Source organism: Myotis yumanensis, unplaced genomic scaffold (genome assembly GCF_028538775.1).
Source record: "Myotis yumanensis isolate MYYU_CA2020_CCGP unplaced genomic scaffold, mMyoYum1.0.hap1 SCAF_7, whole genome shotgun sequence".
In the NCBI taxonomy this organism is placed as follows: Eukaryota; Metazoa; Chordata; class Mammalia; order Chiroptera; family Vespertilionidae; genus Myotis; species Myotis yumanensis.
Genome location: NW_027223758.1, coordinates 546846 through 558069, shown reverse-complemented (window position 1 = coordinate 558069; position 11224 = coordinate 546846). Strand labels below are relative to the sequence as shown.

At 42.9% G+C, this 11224-nt stretch overlaps 1 pseudogene; it reads left to right on the top strand.

Annotated features, from left to right (window-relative positions):
* Positions 1 to 1177: 1177 nt before the first annotated feature.
* On the top strand, positions 1178 to 3042 carry LOC139014306 (zinc finger protein 300-like; annotated as a pseudogene).
* The last annotated feature ends 8182 nt before the right edge of the window (positions 3043 to 11224 follow it).

The following is an 11224-nucleotide window of genomic DNA, read 5'->3' as shown; positions in this document are numbered from 1 at the left end:
ACAGTGTGGCCAAAATGTTTGTACTAAAAAGCAGGTATGATCTATATGCTCATTGTCCTTATTGTCATGGGAAGACACTGCATCAGTAGGAATATAAGGAGTGAGTGTCTTTGATGAAACAAAGGCCTGATATCTTCTTTGTATCAGAAGTCTAGGGAGCAGATGGATATGGATGTTGGGGTGTATGATAAATGTAAAATCCTAGGAGAGAAGCTGATAATGGACTGAATTGTCCCCATTATAACAGGATATGAACTTTGAGGATGTGGCCATTGCCTTCTCTCCAGGGGAATGGGGAATTCTTGATGAGGCTCAGAGACTTCTGTACTGCAAAGTGATGCTGGAAGTATTTGTTCTTGGATCATCTGTAGGTAAGACCCTCACATATATCCTAATGGACTGAGGTGATGGCATCTCTTCCTTGATATTCCACCTGTAGCTTTCTCTCTCCTACAGCCAGACCATGGGCTCTGTAAATTTTCCTCACTCTCATGTGCAATGTGCTATGGATGCCAGTGCTGAGCTATGTGGTAGCCCTGAGAAATAAACTCCACAAACTTCTTTAACACTATTTTCCTCAGAAAGTGCAGGATGTGTCTGGGAGCCAGGCATCTTACAGACAGCTTAATGGGCCCCACTTGTTGTTTCTATCCCTGGGAGAGTGACTATGTCTAGATCCATGGTTTCCACTTCTGCACCTTTCCTCTAGATAAAGGTTCTGGGTGACTGCCTGTCCCAGGTTATGTTCTTTACTTACATGAACCATGGGCTCTTCTTGTAAGACCCTCCTTCAATTGGTGTTTGTAATATTACCTTCCCTGTATACTATTACAAATGGATTTTATCTGGACCAGGGCTGAATGGTCACCTCTGTCATCTTTCATTAATACTTGGAATATTTCAGCTTTATGTATTTGTAGGGAAGTTGGTACAGGGAGATCCCTAGTTTTTTTCACAGGGTGAACATGCAGGATGGTCTCATAAGAGGCCTGGCCCAGCTGAGTGGAAACTAGCAGAATGTATGACACAAAGGCTGTTTTCAAATTATATAGGGAACCAGATCAATTCCATCACTGCTTGGATGCAGGTGCAATGGCCACACCTCATCTCACCTTTCCTTTGAACTACTTTACACTTCTGATATGTCATTTCACCTGTGATTTCCTAGCATTCCGCCATGTTCACCTTCGTGGCATTTTTACATTACCTGCTCCTCTGCACTGCTGCCTCCGCAGTATTCTTCAACATTGACCTGCACATGTGTTATGAGGTGCACAAACATATTTAAGTAGTCCTAGAAAAAAAGCTACTTGTTCATTGAATTTTTCCTGAGATTAGACATAGACAAAATTCTTCAGAGCTTGCCTATGTCACCTGAAGACAAGCCTTACTGAACATTGTTAGCCTAAGGAAGCGCTGGAAGTCTTACCTCTCTTCCATGTGGTGCTTGCCATCTTTGTTTCATATTCCTGGTGTGGTCTTCCTTCCTTTACGATATTCAGAGGCCCAGGAATTCACAAAAGCCTCTTATTAATCATTCCTGCTTATCTCTTCTTTTCAAAAAACTTCATAGAGCCATGGTGTCATGAGCCACACACTTTTGTAATGTTACTTCTCTCTGTCACCACAATCAACATTCATTCCCTCACCTTTTTTCTGTTTTCAGGTTGTTGGCATAAATAGGATGATGAGGTACAAATCAGAGCATAGCCATAGAAGGAGAGTCACAGGTCAGGGCTTCTAAGACAGCTCCAGCAACCCAGAAGAACCATCCATTTTTGCAGTGTTTCTCGGTGTTAAAAGATATTTTGCATCTGAATGAGTTACAAGCAGCACATTTGGAGCATAAAGACTTCTTCAGTGAGGCATGTGTGAGAACCTTCTGTTTCAGTGCAAACCCTCACCAGCAACAGAGGAATGCCAGAGGAGAGACATCCTGGAAAGAAGGTATGGACAAGGCCTCATTTGTGACCAGGTGCAGCTTCTACTTATCAGAGGTGCCTTCAAACAGCAGGGTGGTTGGGGAAGACTCCCAAACTCCCTCAGAGCTTCTCCAGCACCAGGCAACTCATAACACTGAGGAGCCAAACTGTGGCAGTGAGATTTCACAGGAATTTCTCAGTGGAAAAAGTCATCACCAGTGGGGTGATTGTGAAAACGCTTCCAGCTATATCCTCAAAGTTCTTGAATGTCAAGATGTGTGTTCTGGAGAGTGTGGTAAATGTAGGAAAACTTATAAATGAATCTTTAACATCATTCGACATAAAAGAGTTGATACTGGAGAAAAGCCATTTGAATATATAGATTGTGGGAAGTTCATTAATCAGAGTTCCACCCTCTTTTGACGTTAGAGAATTCACACTGGAGAAAAGCCATATGAATGTACAGATTGTGGGAAGTACTTCAGTCAGAGTTCCACCCTCATTCAACACCACAGAGTTCACACTGGAGAAAAGCCTTATGAGTGTAGTGAATGTAGGCAATCTTTTACCCGAAATAGTCAGCTCGTTATCCAGAAGAGAGTTCACACTGAAGAAAAACCATATGGGTGTAGTGAATGTGGGAAGTCTTTTAGGAATAACAGCTCCATACCCATAAGAGAATTCACACTGGAGAAAAACTTTATGAATGCTGTGAATGTGGGAAATTCTTTAGTCAAAATAGCTCCTTATACACAAGAGAGTTCACACTGGAGAAAAACGTTATGGGTGTAGTGAATGTGGCAAGTCCTTTAGGGATATTAGTCAGCTCCTTGTCCACAAGAGAGTTCATAGTGGAGAAAAGCCTTATGTGTGCAGTGAATGTGGAAAGTCTTTTAGGCAAAATAGTCATCTCATTATCCACAATAGAGTTCACAGTGGAGAAAAACCTTATGTGTGCAGTGAATGTGGGAAGTGTTTTAGGCAAAATAGTCAGCTCCTTATCCACAAGCCAGTTCACTCTGGGGAAAAACTTTATGAGTGTACAGATTGTGGGAAATATTTTAGCCAAAAATATAGCCTTATGAGACATCTGAGACTTCACACTGGAGAAAAGCCATAAATGTGAAGGGAATGTTTCATTTTTTTTACTCAGAATAACAACACTAGAGGAGACTTTATGATACACAGTTGCCTTAATATGATCCCTTTTGATCAAGACATACACTCTGCTAGATTCCTCATAATTTTCACGTACAAGTGAGGCTTCAAGGAGCTACTTGAACTTGCCATTCTGCCCAGGCCTCCTATCCAATTGATGTCACTATGAGTGATTGGGGCTGAAGTGATTTCATCTTTAACACCTGGCTCACCTGAACAGTGTGCATCAGTCACAATCCCTGTGTGCTCTCTTGTGCTTGAATAAATTCTAAATATTCTGAACACTTGGAAGTATCTTCATTCCTTTCTCTTTGCCTAGGGAATGGGCCTGATCCAGGGTTTGTCCAGAACACCCATCCTCGGAACAGAAGTGATATCTCTCTCAGGGAGTTCGTGGTTCTCATGTTATGCTGTGATGATTGGCTTAGATTCTATTTCACCAATCTGAACACCACTGGCTATGGTTTATGATATTTTAGTAAAGGTGTTTTTCCTTTTGTACCTTAAATTGTGATGGTTCTATTCACTGCCTGCAATGTTTTGAAAGCACTCTTGTGATTTGTCAGCATGTAAATGTGAACCAATATTGCGGGAACATCAAACCTTCAGTTCTTTGGAAAGGAGAACATGATGGCAGAAAATCATTCTTCATCCCAAACTGGCTTATTTTGCATTGCTGCCCAAGGAGTTGAAAGGAAGATTGCATAACTTTGTAGTCTTAATTTATAGCCTGGTATCTTGGTTATGAGTTAAGCCAATGGTTACCCAGAAGTGGAGGTCTTTGCTGTTCTTCTGTGAAGAATATGAATTATGTTCTTTGTTCACAGTAGGTATTTCTTAATTCTTATCAATGGTTAGGGGAACTCCTCCCCACATACTGCAAAGAAGCCCAGTGCCATGAAGTACGATATTTCATAGTCTTGTGACATTTGTTGTAAGACTCTGAGGTTAACCTACCATTGAGACAGAAACACTGTATTCATAGTGATGAGAAAGTGATTGCAGTATATTATATGGAAAGTGTCTCTTCTGAAAATAAATCCACAAATGTTCCTGGCCTGTGGCTTGTGTGACCTTTGTGTACAGATATTCTCAGCACCTCCAAAAATGTTTCCTCTAGCTGTAGTCATTGGCAGAGAAAATAATTTAAAGGATTTGTGCATTCTCCTGGTCTCTGTAAGGTGTTCACCACAAGGTCATTTCTCAATATGTAAGAACTCAAATCCAAAGGAAGGATAATCCTATAATCAATCCCAGGATGTGTCTTCTGTAACCAGTCAGCATTCCTGTTGATTCCGTGGTAGTAGTCTTCACTGTTTGCCAACATTTGCTGCCACTGAGGCAAATCTGTTCCAAGAAATGAGCACTGACATGCAAGAAAGTGCACTTTTCTAATGTGTGTTATTTTGTGAGCCTTTACCTAGAGATAAAGCTGTGAAACATCACAGTTGAAATAATTTTATCTGTCACTATATTCAAGGTGTGGCATAAGTGGACGTTCAGTTATGAGTACATAAACCACAGCACTTGTGCTTTTAAAAAATACCTTTATGTTATTTTTTTTTAGAAAAAGAGGAGGGAAGGGGGAGAGAGATAAATGTACATGAGCTGCCTCTTTCACACTCCCTACTGGGGCCACAGGTGGGGCTGTGTACTGACCTGAAATTGAACCAGGACGTTTCAGTGTACTGGTTGATACCCACCCAGCTGAAGTACACGGTGAAAGCAGAGTTTATTCCAGTATTTTTTATGTATTATTTTCCATACCAACAATTCTAAACCTACATTTCCTACACTCTACATTTTCATCCTGCCCTTTTATAATCTCTCTTTCTGACTTTCCCAGTCTTCCATGCAATCATTCATTTTCCGTCCTTTACATTAAATTAGTTCATATTATTCATAATTTTATAGTCACTGTAAGGTGTGTACTTTTAAACAAATACTGGTTTCCTTAATGCTACAGATATTTTGAGACTCAATACAAATGCTTATGTGAATATTGAAATTTTTTTAATGCTGACTAGTATTGTATTCTATGGATCACATCTTCACAGACCTACTACTCGATTGGTGTCACAGCGAGTATTTCTGGCTGAAGAGATTTCACCTCTAACACCTGGCTCACCTGAAGAGTGTGCATAAGTCACAACCCCTGTGTGATCAGGGGAAATATATTCTGTGTTCTCACTTGTGCTTGAGAAAATTGTGATTACTCTGAGCTCTTGGCAGTATCTTCATTTCTTTATCTATGACGAGGTAATGCTCCTGATACAGGATTCATCCAGGGCACTCATCCTCAGCTAAAAAGAGCTACATCTGTCAGGGACATTGTGGTTTGCACATTATGCTGGGATGAATTGTTTCAGGTTCTAATTCACCAACCTGCAAACTGCTTGCTGTCCTGTTCTGGGCTATGATCATTCAGTAAAGGTGTTGTTTTTTTCTTTTGTACCTTTAATTTTGGGGACTATGTTCACTTCCTGGGATGGCTATAAAGGAAAGTTGTGACCTGTCAGCATGGAGAGGTGAACAGATATGATGGGGTCCCAAACATTCTGTGCTTTGGAAGGCACATAGTAATGGCAGAAAATCAGTTTCTCCAATTTTGGCTTTTTTTTTTAACTTCTGCGCAAGGCCTTGAAAAATTATCTGCATGACTTTGTGGTTCTAATTTGCAGCCTGGTGACTCTATTATTGGTGAGGTCAACATTCACACTGGAAAGGAGGCCTTTGTTGTGTTTCTGTGCACAATATTAATTATAGTCTCTGGTCATAATAAGTATTACATATTTCTCAACAATGTTTAGGGGAATTGTTCCCCACATACACTAAAGGAGCCATGTCCTGTGATGTATGAAATTTCATGCAGTGATGTCATTCTTTATATATTTTATAATTGATTTTGGAGATGAAGGGAGAGGGAGAGAGAGATAGAAACATTAATGATGAGAGAGAATCATTGATTGGCTGCCTCCTGTATGCCCCCTACTGGGGATCCAGGCATGTGCCCCTGACCAGAATTGAACCTGGGACCCTTCAGTCTGCAGGTTGATGCTCTATCAACTGGGCCCTAGTGTCATTTTTTGTATGACTCTGAGGTTTCAATATAACCACCAGTATGACAGAAACACTGCATTCATAGTGAGTGTGAAAGATTGCAGTGAATTAGATGAAAAGTGCCTCTTCATTTTGGTGTTGTTGAATCAAATCAATCTTAACACTATTATTTTAAAAATGTTTTTATTGCTTTTTTAGAGAGTGAGGGAGACAGAGAAACATCAATGATGAGAGAGAATCATTGATCAGTTGCCTCCTGCATGCCCCCTGCAGGAATGGAGCTCTCCAACCTGAGTATGTGCCTGACCTGGAATTGAACCAGTGATCTCATGGTTTATGGGTCCACATCCAAGCAATGAACCATCGCATGTGGTCAAACTATTCTTTTTTATTATTGATTATTAACTCTATTACAGATGTTCCCATTTTCCCCCATCTCCATCCCCCTTTGCCTCCCTCTACCCTGCCCCCACTGCTTCTAGGCCCTCACCACCTTATTGTCTATGTCCTTGGGCTATGCATATATGTATATACTTTAAAAATATAATTTTATTGATTTTAGAGTGAGGGAGGGAGAAGAAGAGATAAAAACATCAATGATGAGAGAGAATCACTGATTAGCTGCCTCCTTCACGTACCTCTCCCCTAACTGAGAATTGAACCTACAGTCCATGTATGTTCCCTGACCAGGAATAGAACCTTGACCTCCTGGTTCATAGGTTGCCGCTCAACCATTGAGTCACACCAGTGGTGCTATATTATTTAAAAATTGAAAAAAACAATGTATTTATTGTTTCTAGTATTACAGAAGTCTCCCATTTTCCCCTGTGCATATATTCTTTGGGGGATCTCTCCCATTCCTCCCCATACCCCGCCCCTGGGAGACCTGCCAGTCTGTTCCAGTTAACCAGGCCTCTGGTCCCATCTTGTCTTTCCCCAGGGCCACTTGCTGAACCACATCACCTTTATACACTAGTGTCATTGGCCTGAATGCTAGCCCTCCCCTTGGCTTTTGAGAAAACTACATTGCTCAGAAGGAATGGGCCCATGTAGGCGGAGCTAACGGGTGTTTTTGGTGTCAGTGCATCCCCTTAGGACAGGACTTCCACCTTCCTCCTCCTGGCGGGCATTTTGACCTCTTCAGTTCAAGGACTCACAGGCTTCAGCCCACTGGACATGTGTAGGAGGAGGCCTAGGAGGCAGCGTCCTTGCTGTGCAGCGTGTGTCTGAGGCTTGTTGAGCACCAACAGGCTGGGAGTGGGGCCTCCAAGCCTCCGGGACTCCTCTCTGCCCACAGCATTCCCGCAGCCTCACCCCATTTCACCCTCCAGCCTTGGGGACTGGCGCCCCTCAGGTCCTGCAGCCCAGGAAGTCGCATCCAGAATAGTGAGTCTCTCCTGGGTGACACAGGGTGTGATGGGGGAAGAGGGCCACAGGCTGCAGTGCCACCTTGTAAGGACACGGTGGTGAGGCTGATCCGTGAGGATTAGGAAAAGCCAGGCCTGTTTTGGGTCTAAAGGCAACAAAGAAGATGAGGTGAGGTTTTTCAGGAGGAGTTTTACTTTCACCCTCAGAATGCTGGGAACATAGATGGTTGGGGGAAAAGGAGGGACATTTTGTGGGGTAGGGTTCTAACTTTTCCTAACATTGCTCAGAGGAAGGACAGACTAGAAGACAGAAGACAGCATCTTTGGACAGGAAGGTGAAGTCCTATAAATGATCAGGTAACTGGCAAGAGTGAGCACTGAGGACGGAGGCCTGAGATAATACAGGCATCTGGAGGGCACCTGGCCTCTGGGCTGGGCAAGGGCACTGAGCAGCCTGAGCCCATAAATCTTGGCGGTGTTTGCCAGGCTCTCAACATATCATTTTCTTTACACGAATTCCTGCAAATGCAGAATGAGTTGGGTGTACAGGACAGTGAAGATAATTTCAGGGCTTCACACTCTTGTGGCCTCTGAGATAGTTGTGTCCTGGGGCTGTCCAGCTGCTCTTGTATCCCTTGGACCTGGGGACTTTGAACAGATACTAAACCCAGACTCCTAAGGTCATGACTAGGGCTTCATGTAGTGGACCTTGTATTTAGCAACCAATGTTATGCGTGGTAGGTCCTGCAGGGCATTGGTTACAGATTGTGCAAAGGCTTGTAGTGAAGAGTGAGCTGATTTAGGAACCGGCAGGTACTTAAATTACATATATAAAGTTTTAGATATAGAAAGGAAGGGAGAGGGAGGGGGACAGAGAAACAATGATGAGCAAGAAAACAAGGATTGGTTGCAGCCTGCACTACCTCTATTGTGGATCCAGCCCACAACCAAGTCATGTGCATGTGTCTATACCAGTGATGGTGAACCTTTTGAGCTCAGCATGTCAGCATTTTGATAAACCCTAACTTAACTCTGGTGCCATGTCACATATAGAAATTTTTTGATATTTGCAACCATAGTAAAACAAAGACTTATATTTTTGATATTTATTTTATATATTTAAATGCCATTTAACAAAGAAAAATCAACCAAAAAAAAATGAGTTTGCGTGTCACCTCTGACACATGTGTCATAGGTTCACCATCACTGGTCTATACTCTACCAACTGAGACACATCAGCCAGGACTCTAGATCACTTTAATATAGGAGCCCTGGCTGGTTTAGCTCAGTGGATGGAGTGTCGGCCTGTGGACTGAAGGCTCCCAGGTTCGATTCTGGTCAAGGGCACATGCTCAGGTTGCAAGCTTGATCCCTAGTAGAGAGCATGCAGGAGGCAGCCAATCAGTGATTCTCTCTCATCATTGATGTTTCTATCTCTCTCTCCTTCTCCCTCTCTGAAATCAATAAAAAATATTTTTAAAAATATATAGGAAATCATGGTCAGGTTGGTAATGGTAGTAGTAGCTCAGAAGGGACAGTGTGACCCTGAGGTCTAGCTTTCCTGCTAGGGCCACTGTGGAAGTTGGGTGTCACAACACAGCAGAGAGATAGAAGTTGTCATGTAGAGTGTGGGGGAGAGGTAATCATTTTGCAGTGGTCAAGGCCTTTAAAAGATGAGTGGACCTGATATTATTTAGAGGCTGAAGAGTTATTCCAAAAAAGTGAGACTAGGGCTGGTACATATTAACTTCTCTAAACACTCACCAGGGTTTTGTTGTGACCCTTGGTGTGGCCTGGTTTTGGAGAGTTGCAGACAGTCTTGTGTATTAGCTTAGAGGCTCAAGTGGTCATCTGTGAAACTCACTGGGCATGGTCAGAATGCCATCGGGTGTGGGACTTGAGTTGCAGTTAAGTGAGAGATGTTGGCAAGCATTCTCTGGACAACAAATGCTGAATTAACTCAGAGGCCAAGGAGAGCACTATGGGGGCTGGGGCTGAGGGAGTGCAGGTGTGAGCCACGTGTGGAAAAGAGTGATGTGCACTTGAAGAGGGAATGTGAATTGATGACCACAGCACCCTGACATTGACATAAGAGTGAATGACGAGAGAGTCCATTTCTGGTGTTGTCTGGATGATCCAATACAGTGACTTTTAGGGTGATTGCCTGTAAAGAGGGGTGTTTTGGTGCTACATTCTAGGTACAGAGCTTCGTTGCCATTTAACTAACCAACTGCCTTTTGTTGTTGGGGGTGACACACAGGTTGATAAGAATGAGATAGCCTACATCAGTATTACCCAGGCTTCAAAATCTCCACTGGAATGGGTAAGGGAGAAGGGTAAGGGGTAAGAGATTATAGATGTGGTGAACTATAGTTTTGGAAAAAAGTGATTAGGAAACAATTTGTCCTCACCACAGCAAATTTGCATTACCTTTGAAGTTGTGCTTCTGAGAAGGAAGCTGTGTGAGAGAAGTGTTGTTCAAAGAACTCTGAGCAACAGGTAGTGCAAAGCCATGGCCTCAGTACCTTGGGATTGGGATCAAGAGGGTGCAGTGTGATGCCTTGTATTTGGTGTCTTTGAGAAACAATATGAGGGTATTGCCTGACAAGACCAGTATCAAATCACTCACACTATCTTTATGGCCAGCATCTCTCTTTAACCTATGGTTTTGACACCCATTCTGTTGATAAAAGTCAGTGTGGTGTACACAGGAGTCCATAGCTCAGGTGTCTTATCTGCCTTTGTTATAGTGAGAAGAGAAAATGTCAGTAGGAATATAAGAAGACAATGGCTTTCATGGGATGAAGGCCTGGTATTTTCTCTGATGTGTGGAATGGACAGAGCAGATGGATGTGAAGGGTGGGGAGTATGACAGACTAAGAATCTTAGGAGTGAAGCTGATCTTGGGCTGTACTGTCCCCATTATGACAGGATATGAACTTTGAGGATGTGGTCATTGTCTTCTCTCAGGAGGAATGGGGGCTCTTTGATGAGGCTCAGAGACTTCTATACTATGATGTGATGCTGGAAGTGTTTGCACTTGTGTCATCTGTAGGTAAGACCTTGATGTTCTCCCAGTGTCCTGAGGTGATGACCTCTCTTCCTTTATTCCTCAGGCAAAGCTTTCTCTCTCCCACAGTGGGAACATGGCCTCTGGTCATTTTACCCACTGCCTTGTCAAATGTGCTGTGGCTGCCAGGGATGAGCTGGATGTAGAGCCCTGAACAAGGTCTCCATGAACATCCCTAACACCTGTTACCTCAAAAAGTAAAGGAAACAGTGAGGAGTCTTGAAGTGAGCTTAATAGGTCCCAGCTTGCACTTCTCTTCATGGGAGGCTGACAGTGTCCATATGCATGGCTTCAACTTCTGTACTCTTTCTCTGGGTAACGGTTCTTTGTGGCAACCTGGGTCATGTTATGGTCTTCACTTACATGAACTATGGGCTGTTCTTTTAAGGCTTTCATTCAATTTTTTGTAATATTCTCTTCCCTGAATACTATAGCAAGCTGTGTAGCTCTGGCCCAGTGATGACTGCTCACCTCTTCATCACCTGTTTCTCTGCACTGGTGCCTCTGCAATCATCTGCAACTTTGACGTGCACATGTGTTATGAGGTGCACATATGTGGTAATTAGTCCTCGAAACCAGCTACTCCTTTATTGAATTTTACTTGGAGTAAGACGGAACCAACCTCTTGCTCAGCTTGTCCCCTTCCC